The sequence below is a fragment of the Labrus mixtus genome, chromosome 23, assembly GCF_963584025.1.
Source record: "Labrus mixtus chromosome 23, fLabMix1.1, whole genome shotgun sequence".
In the NCBI taxonomy this organism is placed as follows: domain Eukaryota; kingdom Metazoa; phylum Chordata; class Actinopteri; order Labriformes; family Labridae; genus Labrus; species Labrus mixtus.
Window position 1 is genome coordinate 10,649,066 of NC_083634.1, and position 22,066 is coordinate 10,671,131.

The window sequence follows — 22,066 nt, forward strand, 5'->3', positions numbered from 1 at the left end:
CTTCAATCACGACAACACAACTTGTGGGCGGCAGTAGCTCAGTCTGTAGGGACTTGGGTTGGGAATCGGAAGGTCGCCGGTTCAAGTCCCGGCACGGACCAAGTCCGGAAATTGGTCTGGTAGCTGGAGAGGTGCCAGGCCACTTCCTGAGCACTGCCGAGGTGCCCTTGAGCAAGGCACCTAACCCCCCCCCCCCCACAAGCTCAGGAGCGCCCGCCGCAGGGCAGCCCCCTCACTCTGAGACCTCTCCATTAGTGCATGTCCACAGGATCCTGTTTGTGCATGTGTGTGTATTTCAGTTCATGTTTGTGTAGCATGTTTACTAGACAGAGTGTAAAAAACGAATTTCCCCTCGCGGGATCAATAAAGTATAAATTCTTCTTCTTCTTCTTCTTCAACTTGCGGGATTTAGAATTCCACACGCACAATTTTACCCTCCTCTGGTTGTTTGTCTTCCCATATCTCAAACGCATCCTTCAACATGCACTGCTTAGCTCTGCTGTCGCCAACCAACGTGTCAAGTACTGTTTGTATTTTCCTGCTAATGCGAGTGGCGGATTTCAGATCATACAGAAAGGCCTCCACGAGCCCGAGGATCCTGTCGGATGAGAGACGAATGAACCGTCTCTCAAGAGCACATGAGACGGCTGAAATAAGCGTCTCCTTCAACAGCCTTTTGTTCACAGGTTCAAAATGTGACATGTAAAAGTAGTCGGGTTCATCATCCAAACACGGGTGCTGATGCTGGCTAGGATGACTCACCACACAGCCGTTGCAAATCTCCTGTCGATACAACTTCAGTACGTGATCCAACGCGTACACCACCACAGCTTTCACCGTGTTCATGAGAATTCTTTCTCCATTTTCTCCATTTTGAGGGGCTTCTGGCTTCGACGTTGTTGATCCAAACACGCACAAGATAGACCAATCTGTGGAGGTAAGGTTGGCCTTAAACTCTGTCGAAGGGCTATAGTTCTCCCCTTCTCGAAGCTGATAAAAACAGGCTTCGTTAGAGCTGTAGTTGAACGAGTAACCCCAGCAACCACCATATAACAACGGCCAATTTTTATGGAGAAGCATCGGCGGGGGTGCCTGAAGGCGGCATAGATGTGCTATACGTTTCTTTGGACTTTCCCATTTTTCCTGAAACCATGTCACGGGAGTTTCAGAAAGCACCCTGCTATCTCGAATGACGTATCATTCTCTCATTGGATGGACAGATTATCCTCTCATTGGATGGACAGGAGGCGGGTTTAGTGACGTGGCAACATCCCATTGGATGGACAGGAGGCGGGAGTAATCCTAATGCTGCATTCTCATTGGATGAAAGGGGGAGGGGATTAATCCTAATGCTGCATTCTCATTGGTCCAAACAGAACAATGAGAACAATGGACCTGTCACTTTTGACAAGAAGTGCATTATATACTCTCTCACTATAAACCCTTGTTTTGTTTTTAAGTGCTATACAAATACAATAATTGTTCATTATTATGAGTAAAGAGGAGAAAATTCAATTGAATGTGTCATTCTAATTCTTAGTAAATTTTTTAACTGAATTTAAAGAATTGTAGTCCTAATTCAGGTGACCCTCCTTCACATCCCAACACTCCTTCTTTTGACAATAACGTCATGGCTTCACACTTTAGAGGATAAAAACAAGCATAGTAACGCCTCAAGTCCATCAGATTTTAAGCCAGTTTGAATTCTAACAAAGGTTTTATTACACTTTGGTCCTATTATTATTGACTATTTTTAAATCCACTGGATGTTTTCCCTCCTTCTGTAGAGGTGGCCTGGACTATGTTGGTTAAAAAATATCATTGAACAATTTGTAAACTATCATGTTTACTTAAATGTGTTTTCTTTATGATTACCTATGACTATTTTATCACTCTGTCTCATTCCATTGCTTTGTAAAATATTCTAATTCAAGAATTTAACAAGACCTTCTAGGTAGTCATGACAACTCTCTGTAGGCCCCTGACCTGTGTCCCAAAGACCCTTGTTCTGTGTGATTGCATGCTATACATATAACATACTGGTTAATGTCCCAACAACCTAATTGTCATCTTTCATCCTATGTCAACAATGAAGTGCTCCAAGTCTCAAGCTCAATGAGCCATCCTTTATTTCAGAAACAACTTGGGTCTTCAAACTTCAATAATATGTTTTTCAATCAAGAAGCATTTTAAATACTAGTTATTTTCTCCAAACCTTGAGTAGCCATCCATGTTTTTTTGAATCTCAGTTTTATTAATGAAATTAATTTAAGGATGTAGCAATGAAAAATCGCGTTTTATTTGCAGACTGGGGGGGTACCAAAAGATTATTATGCATTGTGTATACAGAGATACGCAAATGTTCTTGAAACATTTAAAGTGTTGTACAAGTAACGTTTTAGATGTATTAATCAAATAGCTGTGTAATTTATATTTGAACTACCTTTCCCACAACCAACCTAGTCAAGTATGGAAACTCGCGAGTCCAAACATAATACATTCGCCTAACCACGCACCTTCGCTGTTGCTGCTCTTAAAGGAGACGCATCCCCAACAGGCCTGGTCCAAGCCAACGAAATACGAGGCTTGCTATAGCTTTAAGAAGAAAATATTTGGTGAATGTTTGTCAATATTACATTTATCATATTCCGTAACATTTTTAATTCATAATTTTGTCATAAAATGCCTGCTTGGTGAAATTTACAGAGTCAACAAAACTTGCCTCCGTCGGGGCCTTCAACGTTCGTTGGTGTTAATCTTTCTATGTTGATAACTAACTATTTACAACAAGTATTATTGGACCGCAGCAGTTCCATAACAACTAATTCATAGGAGGACGAGGTTTGCGTTGTTTTCTAAAGAGTAAAGAAAGGAGCTTAAATGCAGGCCGCAGATGCATCCGCGGACTCGACTGAGCAGTCCAGCCGGCGCCGGACGGCGTTGACTGTTTAACGTTGACTGTGCGAGACGACATAAAAAAAGAAGAATCGACTGAGATTGGCGAGCAAAGTGATGATGGAGCGATTAACCAGTTTTTCTTTTCAGTTTTTAAGACAGAGAAAATATGATGTTATTGTAAATTCAGACTAAACTACACAAGACGCACATTCATGAGCCTCACACTGGTACAACAGCACCTCCTTGTCAAAATGACAATCTCAGTAAGATTGTTTTTTTTTTCTTCAAATTAAAGCCCAGACATCATTGCTGGAGAAAAATATGTCCTTTCAGATTCTCTTTTCAATCATTTTGAACACATTTAAAACTATATGACGCAGTGAGAACAAGAAGGCTTGTCCAACTTGATTTGTATTCAATCTTCTCATGCAAAAACAAAATTTATTAAGTGAAACTAACGCCCACAATACACGTACAAGGCACCACCCAAGACTGTGTCCAAAAAAACTTTGGTTGATGTTGCCAAAGTAAACTCTCAGGCTAGCTTCACAGCTACATACATGACGTAAGCTCAAACACAATGTTGAAAAAATGCTGACCTGCCTGATGGATAGCCTCAGTCTGAGTCACCTTTCCTCAATCTTTACAGTGGATTACAATGATCATGTGTTTATATGACTATTGTGGGTACAAGTAATTATACTCTAGCAACCCATTTGAATTAATTAGAGAGTGTGCCATACAAAGAGATGATAGGAAACATGTCGATGTTTGGTCAAGAGGATGAAAGGAGTTGGTATGCAGGGCTTAAAGTTTCCCGGAACCGTGCTTTTTCTCTGACGTGAGGCACTGTGATCGAGACAAATCAAGACAAATAAACAAGGAAGTTGTTATGGATGCGGTTTATCACCATTGAGTCAACATGCGTATAACTCGACACTTGCTTTCAACCTAACCAACGTTACTAGCCAATCAGAAGCAGAGAAGCGCAGGTTTCATTCGATGTCGTGTGAGCATGACATGTTAGGCATACCGTTGAGGAATATTAAAAGCCACCCAAGTATGTTTTTATGAGGCTCACCTGTTTTTAACACCTGAGTTTAACTGTTTACAAATCAGTGTTCTCAGTGAGGTCCAGACTTGGGCGATTATTTCCGTGCAGCATATCAGCTCTCTCTCTCTCTCTCTCTCTCTCTCAGTGCGTGTGCAGGCAGGTGCAAGTGTGTCCGTCATTGAAACTATCCGAACTCCTCTTTTAAAAAAAAGGGGTAATAATGGATTTGAAGTGTCTAAAATTGTAAATTCTAGTTGGCATTTTTTTGTTTTGGATTTTGAAAATGTCAAAAAATCAGAGAATCAAAAAAAGCCAATTACTTTGAGTTTTCTGTTGTATCTTTCATCACAAGAAGAAAACAAGAACCCAGAAAAATAAAAATGATCATGTCTTTACTGCATGACCATTTGTCACAAAAAATGAATCGCATTCTGGATTTTCTTGTTGTTTGCCATTCATTTGCCAAGTGCATAAACAAAACAAAATAATGTCATACTAAATTACATATCAGCTATACAGATCATAGGCTACTTATATAAAGAAACGTCCGCATGGCTGGAATAGTGCAGAAGCACAACTCTGCAGTCATGCAGTCAGAGTGAACATGCATGAACAATAAAAGAGATTTCAAAAATACACATAAATGACAAAGATACTAGATCTTAATCAAAAAGTTGTGCAGAAAAGACATTTACTCCCTTTATTTCTGTACCAGCGCTGTGTGCATGTCACAATCTTGGGTACCCATGGGCTTATATTTTGGTTGCAATTGTGTTGATATGGTTAGATTTTTCCTAGTATCATAACAATTCTGATATTGTGTGAACCCTATGTTCTAAGAAAATTGGAATGGAAAATTTAAAAACATTTTTAAAAATGTTTACATGTGTATCATGTCGACTCAATAACACAAGGTGCATTATCAGCTCCCCTTTAAACCAAGCAGCAAATCATGTAGAGTATTGCAAATGATCACAATTAGTATTATATCATTACCCATGTGATGTGTTTTGTGTTGTGAGGGTCCCGCCCCTACAATTAAGGAATCTGTTTTTTTTTTATTTTAGGAGGTGGAGAAAACAAAAAGATGACAAAGCCTCCCGGCCACCAAAACGGAGGTAACAGTCTTTGTTGCATTATTGTAGCACGTGAGGTGCACCAACTGGCCGACTAATATTCAAATTCTCTTTTGTTAACTTGGTAGGAAAAAGCCGCTGTGAAATAGAGGGCTGTGGGACGGTCCTCGCACACCCACGTTACTTACAGGTTGGTGTTCATTTTTAAATTTAGCCACAGCAACCACCAAATACTCTTGTCAAATTTGGCACAATGCAATAGGAACTATTTATGCCAAAGAAACAGCGATTGTGTTGACTGTAATATTCAGAAAACAGTGTTAATGTTTAATTAATTAAAGCTCCTGTATGGAGTTTCTAACTGCTGTGACATAGACTGAAATGAGTACTGTACAAGAAGAGGTCAGCAAAGAGATGGGATATACATTGTGTCCACAGGGGACGCCAAACGTGACATGATGAAAAAGGTGAAAAGGAACTTTAAGTTGAACCTTTAAATGACACCAACTCACCCTTTTTCTCTTGTTTTATTTTTTTATTTTTTATTTCAGCACCATATAAAATACCAGCACCTGCTAAAAAAGAAGTACATGTGTGATCATCCCTCGTGCGGACGCTTGTTTCGTCTCCAGAAGCAGCTGCTGCGCCATGCCAAACACCACACAGGTGAAGTGAGGGTCATACACTGTTTAGTCTGGAACCAGGCCACGTGTGCCTGAGCTGCTTGAAATGCCTTTTTAGGAGATAACAAATCAACAAGAGATTGTCATTTCAACCTGTCATTTCCTCTTTTTATTCTTATCTACTGTTTGATTAAAAAAAACACAATCTGATTGTTGTTTGTCTCTTAGATCAGAGGGACTACATCTATGAGTTTTGTGCACGAGCCTTCAAGAGTTCCCACAACCTGGCTGTGCACAGGATGATCCACACAGGGGAGAAGCCGATACAGTGAGTAGGGTGAACATGTGTCATGCACGCCCCGACATGTGCTGCGTACGAGGAAGTAGATCAAAAATAGACATGACGTGATCGTCATCAGCATGATTTCAAATATGTCTAATTTTTTATAGAATTCTTGATTTTCAATAAACCCAAATTCCTTTCAAATCACCAGTCTATGTGGTCTTCCACCATCAACGTACAATACACGAAGACGTTTTTTTTTAACAAAAGGAGTGCTTCAACGACTCAGAGATGACAAATTAATCCGTTTTTGCTATTATTGTTAAGCTTTTTAAGCCCTTTCTGTCAGCGCACTATTTATAAAAGCTAAGTGGAGCTCAGTTATATAAATCCACGTTGTGCACAGAAACAGAAGTACAACACATGCAGACATAAGCATGGTTAATCCAAGTATGAATGAACAAAGGTGTTATAAATTAACATCCATCTCACTGTATGTATTGCTGAGGCTGTATCTTCGGGAGTAATGGGTGGGCCAGTCAGCTCTTAACGTGTAATGCAATGCTGTTTATTATAGGTATTGTTTATTCAGGGAACCAGGTGTGAGCAGCCTGTTTTATTTGTTTTGCTGTTATTAAGACTTAATTATGGTGAAATTGGTCAGTTCTTTCAGTGAATCATAATACAGGCAATTAAAACAAACCAGCAGTATATTAAATAATAATTTGTAAATAATAACTGGGCTTTAACTAAGCTCTGACTCAGCCATTTGCAGTAGTTCTTCTCAATTGGTCTATCGTCAGGACGCAACAATTACTCCTTAATGCAGGGATGTCAGACATATGGCCCGCGGGCTGTATCCGGCCCGACCGCAGGTTTCATCCGGCCCACGAAACATTTTGGGAAGAAGGAAGAAATGTAATGAAAGATATTTTGAGATTTTTTATAAATTAAATATTTGTAATATGTATTTTCCCCGAATTGTGTAAAATGAGCAACGTAAAGGTTGATATCATGATACGAAAATTAATTACACGGGGCACTTTGAACTATCTTCTCAGCAGGGAGTATCATAAAAAAGACAAGTGGCCGAGCGCACGAGCTGCTACTGCATTACGCTAATCAGCAAACGGGCTGAACACATGAGAGAGGTGACACAGAATGCAGGTTTTCAAGAGAGATCGAAGGAGCGATATTTCTTTAGTTTTATTTGCTCACAAGTTGCCAGAAATGTATCAAAGCTACGGGACTTAACGACAGGCACACCGCTGCACTGTGCACGCATCATGACGGTCTTCAGTTCACACTTCTTACCAGTTTCTCCTGTCTTGACTGATGTAAAACAAAAGTTTGACTAATAATAACAAAGCTTCCTATGGAGTGAGCCACAAAGAGCAGCTCGTGCAAATAAAAAACAATCATCTCCGCCATGCGTAATGGCCCATATCCTGCTGTTTGTCTCACTACACCTTAGAGTACATGAAAACATCCCCGAATGGAGTCTAATCATCAAAGACATTGCACATTTATCTTTTTCCACACTTTTGAGGGATGCCAAAAACAATCTGTAATTTATCCCCTAAGGGTATTAAAAGGTAAGAGCCTATATAAAAAGGAGCAGTCTATTTAAAACATGTCATAATCCAAACAAAATGTGATCAAATTGCCTTCCCCGATGGAGAGTTTCTGAGTGAAATGAAACTGATAAGATTTTTTAAAGACTTATGGCTCCCTCTACGGATAAACATGGTAATATTTTGGAACACATTTTGATATTTTTTGTTTGCAAGACATCCCCTGAACCAGGGATATAATAAAGAATATAAAAGGAATCAATTAAATCATATTTGAACAGCTACGACCCTTTATAATCATCACTTTTTTTTTTTTTTTGTGTTTATCTATGTATTGTCTATAGATTTTCTATAAAGGATCTCTTAAAGGTTTACAGATCATTTGGTTATCATTAACAAACACTTGATATATTGTATAAAAAGGTTATAATGTGTGCAAAACTGTGGAACTATAACCAAGGTCCCTAGTGTTTTTGATACACAGCTGCGCAACTGACTGATATTTTTTTTGTCAGAGAACACAACTTGCACATGTACAGAAGAAAGATGATCAAAGAGATTGGACGTCAGATAAAACTACAGGGGTCTTCCAAATCAATACGTAGCCAAATCAGCGTACAGTATCTTTATTTTGCATAACATTACACAGCATGCATCCTCCTTGGGATAAATTAGCTTGAAAGCAGCTGTGTCCCAAGTTCACAGTTCCACAAATCTATATATTTTCTAAATATGAGTACTCTGCAACTTGATTCATATTTTATGGACCAATACATTTAACTTCTTTCTAGAATCTGATAAGGCTTCTCTCTACGATCACACATGTGGTTTTAGAAGTGAGAACTTTGGATTACTAAATAAAAATCTAAAAAGTGTTTTAGATTTATGGCTAAAAAAAATAACGCCTACCATGATGAGCTCAAGTTTTATTCACACATGTCTATTAATATCTAGTGTCTATTAAAAGTATTTTATATTTAATTGAACACATTTCTCACAATAGTTAAAGAACAATCTAATAGCCAAATAAACTGTCACTCCCAGTTGTTGTATTTTTTACCAAACCTGTTTTACTGACCGTAGTTGATACCTGATCAAGGCAGTCTTGTGGAATACTGATACACAGGGATTGATTGTCTATTGTATGAAATTGGTGAATCAACAGTCAGCCATGAAAAACTTGGCTTCATGCAGTGCAGGCAATAGTCTTGATGCAGAGCAATGGCTGACAAGCAATAGCAGGTGTAAATACTAATTAAAACCGCAAGCGGTGATGAAGGGCCCTCGCACCCCTGTGCATGTCGGGGTGTGTTGCGACCGCGGGAGTGTAGCAGCAGCGGAACGTGGCTAAGCAGCAGACCGTGCAGTCCGATTTGTGTAAAAGTCATACTATGGTATGCTGAGATAGGCAGCGTAATGAAGATCACAGAAAATTTTGAAGTAGAGCAGTTCAGGCTGGCACTGTCATGATAGCTATGAAATATGGCACAAATTGAGCATTGTGTAGTACTTATTCCTTGCAGTAGGAGGCGCTATGGTCAAGGCAAGGCAAGTTTATTTATATAGCACATTTCAACAACAATGCAATTCAAAGTGCTTCACACAAGACATCAAAAGCATCATGTCAGGAAAAAAAAGAAACATTAAAATAGAACATTAAAAAAAAATCACTGGAATTATTGAATCTGAACATAACTACACTTTCGTCAAATAGCTGATCTATCTATTTATTTTTTTAGTATCAATTTTTTAGTATCTATTTTTTTGTACATTCTTAATTTTTCTTTTTATATTTGAATTGTCCTATGTTCACTTTTTGTTTGCAATCTTTGCTCTTTGCTGCTGTAACTGTAAATTTCCCTGTTGTGGGATAAATAAAGGATTATCTTATCTTATCTTATGTTCAAGTAAAAATAATTCAAATTAAATTAATTGAAATAAATAAAGTAAAAATATAAAAAGAGTTAAAAGTTACAGTGCAGAGTTAAAATTCAAAATCTTATTAAAGCTGTTTAATGAAAGGCAGCTGTAAACAGGTGTGTCTTCAACCTCGATTTAAAAGAGGTGAGAGTTTCAGCAGACCTGCAGTTTTCTGGGAGTTTGATCCAGATATAAGGAGCATAGAAACTGAACGCTGCTTCTCCGTGTTTGGTTCTGACTCTGGGGACAGAGAGCAGACCTGTCCCAGACGACCTGAGCGGTCTGGATTGTTTGTAATTAATCAGGAGGTCACTAATGTATTTTGGCCCTAAACCTTTAAGTGCTTTATAAACCAGCAACAGGATTTTAAAGTCTATTCTCTGACAGACTGGGAGCCAGTGTAAAGACCTCAGAACTGGACTGATGTGATACATTTTCTTGGTTTTGGTGAGGACTCTAGCAGCAGTGTTCTGGATCAGCTGCAGTTGTCTGACTGATGTTTTAGGCAGACCTGTAAAGACACTGTTGCAGTAATCAAGACGACTGAAGATAAAAGCATGGACAAGTTTTTCCAGGTCCTGCTGGGACATAAGTCCTCTAATTCTTGATATCTTCTTCAGGTGATAGTAGGCTGACTTTGTAATTGTCTTAATGTGGCTTTTAAAATTGAGGTCTAAGTCCATCACGACGCCCAGATTTCTTGCCTGGTCTGTGGTTTTAAGTCTTACTGACTGAAGCTGATTGCTGACTCTTAGTCGCTCTTCCTTTGCTCCAAAAACAACAACCTCAGTTTTGTCTTTGTTTAGCTGGAGAAATTTTTTGCACATCCACTCATGGATTTGCTCTATGCATTTACCCAGTGCTTTTATGGGACCATGGTTGCCTGGCGACATTGTAATATATATTTGTGTGTTGTCTGCGTAGTTATGATAACTTATTTTATTGTTTTTTTATAATCTGAGCTAGTGGGATCATGTAGAGGTTAAACAGAAGAGGCCCCAGGATGGAACCTTGGGGAACTCCACAAGTAATTTTTGTTTGCTCAGGTTTGAAGTTACCTATAGACACGAAGAAGTCCCTGTCCTTTAAGTAGGATTCAAACCAGTTTAGTACTGTGCCAGAAACTCCCACCAAGTTTTCCAGTCGGTCGAGTAATATATTGTGGTCAACTGTGTCGAACGCAGCACTGAGATCAAGTAAAACTAAGACTGAGGTTCTGCCACTGTCTGTGTTTAAATGAATGTCATTAAACTCTTTAACCAGAGCTGTCTCAGTGCTGTGATTTTGTCTAAAACCTGACTGGAAGACATTGAAACAGTCGCTCAATGTGGGTGCAAGAGGGTTTATTGTAGGTGTTGTCAAGATGGATACGTATAGTAAAATTCAGAACAGTAGGTTCAACATGCTGCGGGGGCTGAATGTTTGAAATATTGTAGGGGGCACCACTGACCCATTAAGCCACGCCTACTCATTTAAACGGTATCAAATGCTTGACGTTACCACCAGGATCATATGTATGAAGTTTTGGGACTGAACGACTATGTTAAGCACGTGAAAAAGCTACTTCCTGTTTGATGGCTGTTCTATGACGAACTTAGATACTCAAGGAATAAATCACATTACTTGATGAACTCTCTCTGAATCTTACGTGGAGCACTACTCACTACTGCCCCCTAGTGGCAAGAGCGCTGTACCGACCTGAGTTTCAGGACTGAGGAATTATGATATGTTAATATGTGATTTTGTCCTAGTTATAAACTTAGTATTTCAAGATATGATTTCATACTCTTCATACTATATTAATGTGTTTTTGAATGTTGAATGGTATAATGCTGATTTCATTCCCATACAGGCGGAAATCGTCTAACTGTCCTCAGGTTGGACGTAATGCCTATTTCATAGCATATTTGTGTGAAATGTTTAATGTCTGAGATAATTCTATATACGAATGTTGACATGGTGATGTTCATATGATCAAAGTTCTTATTTATGCTCTTAATAAGTAAAGGACTCGGAGTGAATTAAATTAATGGTTAAACATCGAAGGCGGGTTAGATATTAGGCCCCGCCCCCTCGTAAAAGTCATCTCCAGAATAAAGCAGCTCGTTTCTCAGGAGTTCGCTCTCTTTTAAAATTCTCTTTCTAAAATTCTTCTTAAGTTTTCTTCACCCTCTTAGATGTCTCTTGTTAATTCTTGTTTCGAACCACCTTGTTTCTTTAAGTTTTGCCAACACGAAACTCTTTGAATTCAAGCCCGGACTCGCAGGACCTGCAGACCTCGACTCCAACTTAAATACCCCTGATTTTTCGTGCACGCATTCTAAGGCTTTTTCCTACAGCCTAAGTTTGAGCGCCGCTTTCTTTTTCTCCTTTTGTGAAGTATTGATCATTCGTCTTCCAGAACATAATTTTTTTGCTATCCTCACACTACAAGTGACCATTCAAGTCAAGTGAGGATCGACAATCGTTCAATCCTGACGAACGTTAATTAAGACTCTTTGAGCCGCTGAGAGACGGACCCACGGACGACTGATTGGACCTGTGTTTTTCTTCAAACCCATCTCATTATCGACTCTGACCAGACCTGCTACGCCGGTTATCGTGGGCCACCGGCATTCCTGATCCGAAAGCACTTGACGGGGAGCCTTGGTACCATTCGGCGGAGTTCAATTGAACACTACGTCTCAGTAAGGAAGCGTTATGATTATGAGATTGGGGTGTTGAGTCAAGCTTGTCGTATCCGAATCAAAGCCTCAAAGTCAACTTTCATCAAATTTATTAAGTCCCCTTTTTATTTTCTTTCTCAAATCCCACTTCATTAAATCCCTCAACCAATATCGCTTTTAAACTCCAAAACTGACATAAGGATCTCACCATGGCAACTTAGGAACAACACAATATTATTATTCACGTTATATCACTGTCATAATTATATTGCTATTGCCTATGCATTTCCTTTAACATTTTATGTTCATCATTTTTCTTTATTAAACTTTCATGTAAAATTTCAGTACTTTGTCTGTAATTTTATGGTTTTACTGCTTGAGAATTCACCCCAATGATATGAGACAGATTTATAGATTAATTAATTACTACAGGTAATATTAGTTTCCTTACTAAAAAGGATGGTGCCCCGAGTTATATATACATATATATATATTAAATATTAAAAGTAGATTCACTGCAACATTATCACTGTCAAACAAAGTTAAACGCATATTTGAGTAGGGTGGGTTTTTTTATTAAATGGGTGTCAAATAATCGTCAGAGCCAAATAATTAATGACATAGTCCTGTTCTATAAGCAGTACATCTGAGGACCAAATCCTTCCAACCAACTATACCATGCTCATTCATCAATGCCCAAGTGGAGGAAGGTGCTTAGATCATGTAAAGAGCATCAACATCACCCGAGATCAAAACATTTGCTGTCCATAATAAGTAATTCTGGAAGATGTCCAGGCAATGTATTCTGCAGGGACCAAATATTAGCATTTAGCATTAGCAACCTCATTGCAGCAAGAGCCTGAACACTGGTACTCCTGGCTGCATAGCTTTGAATGTCTTTGCCTATAGAGTCACTCTTCTAGCTGAATGTGTTGCTAAGGAAACTATATGTCAGAAAATTTGTATTTTTTCTCAATAACAGTACCTAAATATTCCCTTTATCACTTGTCCTTGTTCTCAAAGAATCTAAAAGGGATTTTTCAATTGCAGGAATATGACAGTTAAGATAAATGTAAAGTTGCCTAATGACTATTAACTTTATCTTCTTTTTGTCCCAAGTGTTAAGTGTGCAACAGATTCCACCAGGGGCGCTAGTGTCTGGGTTCTTATTCTTTGTTCGTATATGCGTATGTCAAGCCCTTTGTCAACCCTTGTTTCTTTAAGGTGGTATTACTGGTATATGAAGTTATTATTATTATTATTAATAATAATAATAATAATAATATTATAATTATTATTAGTATTATTATAACAGTCAGGGAAGCTGTGGGAAGACATTCTACATGATGACTTCATACTTTCATTTTAATATTTACCCTAACCCTACCCTAACAAACTTCACATTTAAAGTTCACACAGATGTGGGTGTGGCCTATGACTAGTTCATATAATTAACAGAGCAGTGAGGGTGATGGGTGGAGGCTAAGACACCCTTCTTGCACACTCAATGCATGTGGTTGTGGTTGTTGATTGAGCGGCAGTTGTTGAAGTTATTTATACAAGACAACCTCAATCTGTTAAATGGAGTCTGCATCTTTGTTCACACACTTCACTTGTAAACTTAGTTAGGCCTACATTGGACATGCAACCAAGTTATGTTTTTGCCATTATCCACTTCTATGCATTATGGCATGCTCCCTCTCTCTCTCTCTCTCTCTCTCTCTCTCTCTCTCTCTCTCTCTCTCTCTCTCTCACTCTCACTCTCTCGTAGAGGTTGTCTTAAATTAAAAACAGCAGAGTGGCAAGCAAGATTTCCATGTGGGATCTCTCACAAGGATGCGAATGTGGTCAAAAATGTGTGATCTTCTTCATGAGCATGGGCTTGGGCTCTCGACAGCCACAGACAGAAGGTGGATGTGGGGATGTTTAAAGAACGTGCCGTAATATTTAAGAAAACAGGTTAATCACAAGCAATAATTACGCTTAAGCAGCGAAATTACGAACGTATTGTCTATTTAAAACTGTTCATGAATGCGAAAAATATGTTGTGTATGACCTATCAAAGAGCCTGCATTCTCTCTGTGCCCAGTTTCACTCTGGGATATTACCAGACTGGTCAATATACTGGAACCGAAGAAGACCAAAGATCATGTCATTACTGTGAGCCTGGAGAAGTAGAAGGCGAAACTCACTTTTTACTGTATTGTCCATTTTATGACGACCTAAGAAAATAACTGTTTGATAAAGTACCAACACACATAGCATGCTTCAGGATAGTGATATTATTAAATGTCTTTTTCAAAACCACATAATTTCACAATATCTATTAAAACACAACATTAAGTACAATTAAAGAATAACAAAGATTAAATATTAAACTAACAGAGCTGTGCAGGTTTAGGTTTTTTTTAAATGCAAGTTAAAAATGTAATTTAGCTTTTACAATATTTACAGATGACTACAGACAACTTACAGAAATATAAAATACAAATATTAAGATTTAAAGAGATTATTTTTTAAAGACTAATGGTGTATATACAGCTATGTGGTCTGTGTGTATGTACAGCTATATAGAGATCTATTCTAATCTAATCTCTGTCCCTCTGTTTCTTTTTCTTTTGTAGGAGGTAATTATCGAGTTATACCAGTGTTTTGGTGTTGAATTGTTACCTTTATCTTTGAATCATTTTTGTATTTGTTTCATTTTGTGTCAGTGTGATGGCATTAGGAAATGCTTTCCTTAAATATGTCTTTATAATCCCATAAGGGATGGGCCATTTGAAGCCAGACATGAAAATAAAAGATTAATTTCATTCATTCATTCATTCCAATACATTTAAAAACTTTCACTGAGGTTTAGAGGAGGCTATCATACATGTCACTCAGCTCCTGTTCAACTCACATTGCTTGCTGTCTGCAGCTACTGTAACTCTGATTCTATCTTTGCAAGGCAAACACTTCAACTTGACAAACAGTGTAAGATCACCCCCTACTGGATCTGGTATAGATTTTATTTGAAGGATTTTAAAGTGGTTACTAAACTTCCACTTAAGTGGAAATGATGGTTACTACACTTCTACAAAAGACACATTATTTTGACTTGTGTGAATCATGTTTTCATCTAATTTAACCATCAAATGTCATATTTAAAGCTCAAAGTGGGGAGCTTCTTAGCTGGTTATGAAACAGACTGAACTTTTTAAATTATATTTAATTGTGCACTGCCTCTGTAAAAATAAACAATAAATAAAAATGTAAAAATGTTCAAGCCAAAGTTTCATTGTGAGTAGCACGTTTGACATTTATAAAAGAGAACAATTTGGGATTTCCATTTAAGACTTGTACAGGAAGAGAGATAAGCAATGAGATAAGATGTCCACAAGGGATGCCAAAAGCTACATTACCCCAAATATGCTCATAGGAGCTTTAAACACGTGTTTGTTGCTGACAACCTACTGAGAACCAGCAACAGAAGTGAAGAGGGCATTAAATGTTCTCACAGCAAAAACCAGGGCCTCAATAAATTTGTTTTTTGGCCAGCAGAAATCAAGGTTTCAGTCTTAAAAGAGCCTCGGAGTGACTCTTGAAACGTCCTGTGACATCACAAGATTGTAATATGCCTACAGATATGCCGTGAGAGACTGTTCAAATGGCTGAGTCATGGGAAGATATCTACCCAGCCCTACAGGTAAAGTGAGAACAGTGAGGGACTTCAACAAGAATCTGTATTTATGTTTGTCTTTACTTTATTGGTTGTCCACTTATGTTTTGGAGTTACCAAGTTTTAGGGAAAGTTAAGTTTGTATAATTTGAGACAAAACTGTGCCTGATGAAGTCATTCATTAAGACAAAACAAACAAACAAACAAACCTTACAGCCCAAAGTATGACACTCTGTTATGTTTTAATGTGTTTATTAAATTTGTTCTTTATCTCCAACATCTTAACTCTAACTTCTTGTATTTCATGTCGAGCTTCTGAATTTGTTCATTGAACAGACATCCTGTTGAAGTGTGTGAGTTACTGATTTTGTTCTTGGTAAAAGTAATGTGAATAGTTACTACAATTGTGCATTCCTGATCAGCTTTTTGTTCATATGATTTCCTGCAGAAATGTCTATGGTTATACACAATTTGTACAATGCAGACGTGTCCAAAACATTGCACATTCAGTGTTTCCGCTTGCATTTCTGTGCCTGAAGGCATTGTGATCTTATCAAAGGTCTTAGATATTATGGCACCCTCTGGTGGCAAATAGAAACACTACAGTGTCTTAACTGAATAAAACAGCATCAGACAAGGACCTTGGAATAATTACAGCCTTATGCTCCACAGCATAGCATTAATGAGAAGGAATAGACTGTCCTGTTAATCTCCATCGATGTTTTGGACCACATCACGAGGGCCCAAGGGGTGGCTGTGTGTGGCTCAGTTGTAAAGTCAGTTGTCTCTCAACTGGAGGGTTGAAAGATCCCCAGCTCTTGCATACACAAATGTCGAAGTATCGCCAATAACTATCCCTCAGACTGTTTGTATTGCCTTGCGCTTTTTTTCATCTGGTTCCTTTATGTATGCTGTGGGTGATGAAAAGTGCATGAGTAAAAATACAGTCTGCGATGCCATTCACAAGGTAGCAGGGGCTCTCACACAACTAATGGATGTGTTTGTGATGGCTTTTACGACATTGCAGGTATGTAAAATACAGTATAATATAAAACAGGCTACATTACCTATACATCAACTTTGTATATGTACAGTATATAATGTAGACATATCTCGTGTTGTATATTAAATGCAGCCTGCTTTTTTCATAGGATTCCCCAGAGTGATCGGTGCAATCGACTGCACACACATACCAATCAGTGCGCATCTGGGTGATAATGAAGGCGGATTATGTGAATCTCAAATCATTCCACAGCCTCGATATTCAGGTGAATCTTGCAATTTCAAATGCACAATGTCGATTTTTACATTTAACTTTCACATTGATAGCAATATGTTGCTTATGTCTGGCTTTATATCCTTTGTATTTATTCTACTTTTTACATTTTATAGTACAGTACACATTTTTCTATGTAGCCACTGTAACACAAAAGTTTCCCTTGGAGAAAATTAATTACTGTTACTCATCTAATGGAAACTGATTGTTTGGTCATACTGACACATTGACTGGATAATTAAAGGTAAAGTGCATGGTCACCAGCATTGATGCCAAGTGGCCTGGGTCGGTCTTCAGGGAGTCTGTGCTGTGCCACAGACTTGAGCAGGGTTAGGCAATTGTACATTGTACATTCATTTGTGTGTTCTTTAAAATGAGTTTTGTGATACTGATCATGGCAATATTCAATTCATCCACAGGGCTGTTCAGTGGAGGGCTGCTGGGTAACAGGGGCTACGGCTGTCAGCCCTTTTTGATGACCCCCTATCCTGACCCTGTTGCTGGGCCACAAATCACATTCAATGTGGCCCTTACCAGAACCAGGGCTTTTGTATACCAGTGTTTCCCCTAGGTTTACAGCGTTGGGGGGGTGGGGACAAGCCGACACGGCGACACGACAACACAAACACTTGAAGGAATCTTGGTGTTCATGCGTTACTTTTAATGACAGCTGTCCTTTTCTATCGGAAAGGTATCCTTAAATGACTTCTTTCCCTGATTTCCAACTCTATCCACTATCCTATCCCTAAAATAAAGGCACAAAAAGCCCAAAAATAAATCTTTTTAAAAATTATATTGTGCCGCCCCCCCAGTATAATGGTAGGGGAAACACTGTATACCGATATCATCCTACAACAGAAAGTGATTCAAGCATAGTATTTGTTGTAATTATAAGCAATGAAAGTAAGCCACTCACCACTTTGAATGATGTTCTTATGTTTGTATTTTATTTGCTCCCATGAGCGCTTTGCACCACTGGGGTTGATTTTGAACTAACAAGGCTAAAATGGTCACACCCACCGCAATAAGAATACATCAAATGTAATTAACGTCAGATCTACTTGTGCCTTAATGATTTTCTAAATGTATTTACTTACACATTCAAACAATCTGGATCTTGAATTACATTGATTTTTTTGTGAGGGATTTTGTGCTTTTAAATCAACCTCTGTGCAAGATCTTAAATCAATGTACAGATGTTGTGGGTTACCTCAAAGATGAGCAAATCAGATAGTTTGGCTAATATGCTATGATGATAGTGTAAAAAAAATGAAAAGGAAATGATGAGACACTGTCAAAAAGTTTGCAGATATATGAAATAGCTTTAATAGAAAGAATTGTTTTTCCCAGTTCATCAAAAATGATTATAGAATGTTAGAAGTGTTGACAGATTGTTTTTCTTAACTTAAACACAAAAATTACAATAATAAAGTTAAATTCTAAGAACACAGATATCATGACATTACATCAGTAAGTGCAGGAAGTGAAAAAGAAGCTTGACATTATTTTGACAGCATGTTAAAGAGTGACACGACCTTGAACACCAATCTGACCCTGTCAGGATTGGAGTACAGAGCAGGATAAATCCTTTGACTTTATCTGAGGTGTTTATATCTGACAGTTTTATTGACTTGACAAGTGAAATTCCACAAGGAAATTATTATATTTGAAAAGACATGTTTTTTTTTTCATTTACTTGCAACCAACAATCTGGACTACAGTAAGTTAATATTTAATTGGTTATCCTTGTCTTTTATTTTCACAAACTGGAAATATTATGTAAGGAATCATCAAAATAATAGTCCAAATATGACTGCTGTGTCTGATTTTGATGCCTATAATTTCAATAATAAATATCATCTAAAGTTAAGGTGCTTAAAGTTTGCAACATGAATGAACCCTTATACCTGCAAAGGGCAACAGGCAATTTTTATATATTGAACATTATTATGCTTGTCCTGTTAACTAAGGATTAAATAGTATATATGATCATTCGACCCCAGCCATATAGAAAGGGATATCCTCTCAGTTATTCTTTTTTATCCCAGTGATAGCATTCACTTTCTAAATGGTTTTAAAGGGATACCAGCACAGATGCTATTGCTGGTTTGACAGTAGCAATGACAGCAGCACAAGGAAGGATGCGGTGATGAGACTGATTTTGTGGCTCACTCCACCTGAAACTTCTGTAAAAGAGGGGGAAAAAGAAATTAAGTCGTTGTTTGAACATACAACTATTTGTTCTGCCTGTGTATTTTCTTTTCTGATGAAATAATAAATTCAATTTATTTATTTATATAACTTACGTATGCCATTCACAAATATTGAGCTGGTGTCAATGTTAAAGGCTGTGATATTTGAAGCTGCTGCAACCAAAGCATTTGCAATCTGAGTGCCATTAGGAACATTCGTGTTTGCAAATGAAAGGCCCATGTTGTTGAAAATCGATCCATTACTGCATTAGAAATACAGAAGAAATACTGTTTTAGTTTTCAACAAATTAATAAAAAAAACATCCCCTTGATCATATCGACAGAACACGGACGAATTACCTGAATGAAGTCACAGTCAAAATCCTGAATGAAGAGAATTCTGCCTTGTAGACTGGTTCAAGCTGCAGGGATAAAAGAAACAAATCCAAGTCCATTAAGCTCAGCAATCTTATGGTGTACTTTCACTACACTATACACTGTTTCAAGACTAACACTTTCCAAATTCCTTCATTCAAGTATCTGTGAGGTTCTTAACGGTCTTCACTTTAATTTATAGAAAAAGTAAGCAGTGGGAGATTAGGACAAACAGCCGTGATGTCGTTTGGCACTGCCAACTGTGGGACACACATGGAACCTAAGAGCTGTTAAGTGGTGTGAGATTTGAAGCCGCTTCCCTTTTTTGACTGCTTCAGTTGAGCCTTCTCTTTTGGTGGGGCTATACTTTTAAATGCACAATGTATAAAGTAAAATATTTACACATGTAAATGTTAACATTCTCTTTACTGTTCTCTGACCTAAACACACAGAGCAGTAAAACAAAACCAACATTGGCCTTGATAGTTTCATAATGTATCTATTTAAAAATGATATCCAAAATTTCCCAATTTGTTAACACAGTGTTAACACAAGCAGGACCAAGAACCTAGACCTTGTGAGTGATGCCAGGCTGACATTAAAAGAAAGCTCCAAGATGTGGGTCATTAAGTTTATGTTTGGGAAAAAGGCCTTAATAAGAGATCCTTTTTCATTTTCAAAAACATTTTTGAATGGGTAGTGTTTAATGTGATTTGTCAGTTGTATGCAGATCAACTTGTTAAGAGAGAGACTTACATTAGATTTGATCACTGCAGCTCGATTGATAAATGCTGAAGAAGATGTATTCAGCAAGTCAATTGTAAATGTCTCTCCAGCAGAGCGGAAAGTCAGTGTCTGTGTTACAAGTTGTTCAGTTGTTGTCAAAACTGTTGTTACAGAGGACGTTGTTGCAATTGAAGTCTGGGCTGCAGTTGGAGAACTTGTAGTTGTATTTGTAGATCCTGCAAAACAATGAAAAATATTAGATAAAGTTGGCTGCTCATAATTTTTGTTCCCTTTATGCCTGTATAAAGGAACACTTACACATCATTTTCAATATCTCAACACCAATAAAATCAAATTTGCGTTAACACTCTTTCATTTATGCTAGTAAGCCCTTCTATTTAACTTTAATTCTTTAATGTTCAAAATGGCAGATAATAATATACTTTATGTCAATAGTCATTCAGATTTTGAAAACCCACAAGATTAACTGATGTACAGAACAGTCACTAACTTCAGAAAATGTATGCTCTTCTTAAAAACCAGTAATACAAAAAAAATGGACTAATTCAATGAAGGATTCAAGACGTATTTGGAGGCTTCATGAATGTTACTTAACTAAAGCTATTATTTACATATGTCTTGGAAATGTTTGTTTCATAAATGCTAAACTTGGGTTCATTCACACATATCTATACCTGCATATAAACAAAGATTAACAAAATCCCAAATGATCAGATTATATTTTACAAAATGAAGAAGAAAAAACATCGAATACATTATAATAATAACAAAATCGAAAACATTGTTACTTACGCATGACTTCAATGGTCGCTGGATCAACAGAGATGTTGAACGTGTTGTTGGGGTTAATCAAAGCGTTTTGTAAAGTTTGTACCAATTCAGCCTCTGCAGGGATTTGTTCTTCTGTAACTGTATTGTTGAACACGAGAGCAACCTCCGCTCGAGTGCCTTCCATTCGAGTACTTACTATTACACGTCTAAATTAATAAGAAGAAAAACACACAAAACTTAATCAGATTTGTCCAGCTATTTAGAATGTGTTTTGTTGTATGTTTTTCAACATTCATAGTTACTGCAAAACTCACTTAAGTTGAGACTCAAAACCAACAATGTACTCTTTCAGTTATAAGAAAATGTATTCAGAACAATGCTTTCAAGGTTTGGAGTATTACCTGAATCGTATCACAATGGTGCGAACAAAAAACAATCCATATCTTGTACGGTAGATTGTATCACACTGTGAAGGGAAATAAAAGGCAAAAGAAATGAGTCCAACGGAAGAAGCCCCTGAATAAAGCAAAAGCTTAAAGGAATTTGCCTTGAAATGCATTTTGAATAATCAGAAACTTAAATTTTACGAACCACTGTTACAACTTGTACTTCAAGTGCTTTGAATTGAACACTGTTTGGGTCACTGAGTTCTTCCACAAAAGGTTTTTCCAAGGTTGCTGCAAGAGTAAAAACTGGTGAGGAAGCTTGGGTCACTGTGGAACCAATTGTTGTCGACCCTCTTGTTGTAAGAGAACCACCACTTGTTGTTGACCCACGAGTTGTTAATGATCCATCAATATTTGTTGCAGGTGCTCCAGTGGTAATTGCAGTTGCAGTTGTAGGAGCTTCAATTGTAGGAGCTGCAGTTGTGGGGGCTGCAGTGGTGGGTGCTGCAGTGGTAGGCGCTGCAGTGGTAGGTGCTGCAGTGGTAGGTGCTGCAGTTGTGGGTG

At 37.8% G+C, this 22,066-nt stretch overlaps 1 long non-coding RNA gene and 1 pseudogene across 1 annotated transcript; both read left to right on the plus strand.

The window, feature by feature from the left end:
- Window positions 1-5,162: 5,162 nt before the first annotated feature.
- Window positions 5,163-6,198, plus strand: LOC132958258 (uncharacterized). The gene is made up of 3 exons (XR_009666742.1): window positions 5,163-5,218; window positions 5,580-5,694; window positions 5,880-6,198. It is a non-coding gene; the product is annotated as an uncharacterized LOC132958258 (long non-coding RNA).
- A 7,772-nt stretch (window positions 6,199-13,970) lies between these two features.
- Window positions 13,971-17,602, plus strand: LOC132958923 (putative nuclease HARBI1; annotated as a pseudogene).
- The last annotated feature ends 4,464 nt before the right edge of the window (window positions 17,603-22,066 follow it).